Source organism: Orycteropus afer, unplaced genomic scaffold, assembly GCF_000298275.1.
Source record: "Orycteropus afer afer isolate SDZICR_OR568_19922 unplaced genomic scaffold, OryAfe1.0 scaffold00822, whole genome shotgun sequence".
Taxonomy (NCBI): Eukaryota; Metazoa; Chordata; class Mammalia; order Tubulidentata; family Orycteropodidae; genus Orycteropus; species Orycteropus afer.
In genome coordinates, this window is record NW_006922409.1 from 559,592 (window position 1) to 561,779 (window position 2,188).

Below are 2,188 nucleotides of genomic sequence, written 5' to 3' on the forward strand. Positions count from 1 at the left end.
GAGGAGACTGGGTTAGGGTTGGGCATGGTAAATGGGGAGTGAAACTACATGTACATGTAATGTTGAATGTAAAAAAAAAACTCATAAAAAAATTTAAAAAATACATAAATAAGGGTGATGATACATTATGCTTGTTTAAAAAAAGAAGAAAATGTTTAGCATAATAAAGAAGGTAGGATTATTTTGTTGTCATGAATAAATTTATACTGCATTGGAAAAAAAAGTGTTGAAGAGCAAAGATGTCTCTTTGAAGACTAAGGTGCGCCTAACCCAAACCATGGTATTTTCAATCACGTCATATGCATGTGAAACCTGGACAATGAATAAGGAAGACTTGAAGAGGAGTTGATGCTTTTGAATTGTGGTGTTGGTGAGCAATACTGAAAATACCAAGAACTAACAAATCTGTCCTGGAAGAAGTGTAGCCAGAACGCTCCCTGGAAGCAAAAATGGCCAGACTTTGTCTCACCTACTTTGGTAATGTTGTCAGAAGGGACCATTCTCTGGAGAAAGATATCAAGCTTGGAAAGGTGGAGCTCTGGTAGCGTAGTGCCTAAGGCATTTGACTGGTAACCAGAAATCTGGAGGTTCAAACCCACCAGCCACTGCTCGGAAGGAAGGTTGGGCAATCTACTTCCATAGTGATACTGCCTCAGAAACCCAGGGAGGGTCGCTATGAGTTGGATCCAACTCAAGGGCTATGGGTTTAAGGTGGAGGGTCAGCGAAAAAGGGGAAGACCTTCAACAAGATGGATTGACACAGTGGCTATAACGAACGATGGGCTCAAATACAGAAAGGATTGTGAGGATGGCACAGGACTGGGCAGTGTTTCATTCTGTTGTACGTAAGGTCGCTATGAGTTGGAGCCAACTTGACAGTAACAACCTTGTATCTGAAAGGGCCTCTAGTGGTGTCATGGTTAAAGCATTTGGCTGCTAACCAAAAGGTCAGCATGTTTGAACCACTAATTGCTCCACGAGAGAAATATGAGGCAGTCTGCTTCTGTAAAGATTTATAGCCTTGGAAACACAGTGGGGCAGTTCTAATCTGTCCCAAAGGGTTGCTATGAGTCAGATTCATGGCAGTGGGTTAGTTTTTGTTAGCATAATTGAATAGGGTGATTTCAAACCTAAATCAAACTCCATTTTAAATTAAGCTAAGATCTTCATTCTTACCTTTCTAAAGAAAGCCATTCAGCTTTTCCCCCTTGTCAAAGTGTTACTGTTCAGAAAAACAAAGAAGACAAGAATCAGAATCTCTAACTTAGGTGAAACATTATTTAGTGTTTGTTACACTCGCTATCTAACTGCTGCTTGAATTATCAGGTGAATTTGTCTAAGCCATCTGTCACTTGCCCTTAGCCAGGTAAACATTGTTTTGCATTTCACAGGCTTTAGATTAGAGTTGATTCAACCTCCTCACCTTCTTAACAAAATGAATCAGTTTTTCATTTCAAGGACTTCAAGGAGAATTGATTTGATGTGCATTCAATCACAAAACCCCCACATCATAGAAATACTGCCTTAATCAAATCATATCAGGAGATTAAAAGTTAATACTATGCCACATTAAAGAACAACGAGGGATATGTGAATCATCTTGCAATGTGGATGAACCTGGAGGACATTATGCTGAGTCAAATAAGTCAATCGCAGAAGGACAAGTACTGTATGAGCCCATTACTGTAAAAAGGCAGAGAAGGGTTTGCTTGGGAAAGGGAACTCGCCTAGTAGGTTACCGGGATGGAGAGGGAAAAAGAGGGATTAATTTAGGGCTAGTTGGGGCTTACACACTGACATGGGTAAGGGGAGGGATATACAGGAAGGATATATGACCGCCATGATAACATTGGGAAATGAGAGGACACCGAACTGTGCACAATAAGAGATAGATGACAGATGTGAAAACTAACCTATGTGTCCACAATACCACATTGCCATTAACACCAAACACTAGGCTATACAGATAAACACATAAACACCTGAGATGATCAGACAGGGGTCAGTGAATAGAGGTATACTCTAGACCAAGAATAGACTCAGCTGAGGCTAATCTTATACAGACACCAGTGATGCAAAATACCTGCAGTTCTTACAGAAACAGTAGAAGACACACACAGAGTAATCTCTCACAGACACCCTGACACTATGGGAGAGAGATCCAATAGAGCTACTACCTCAGGACCAT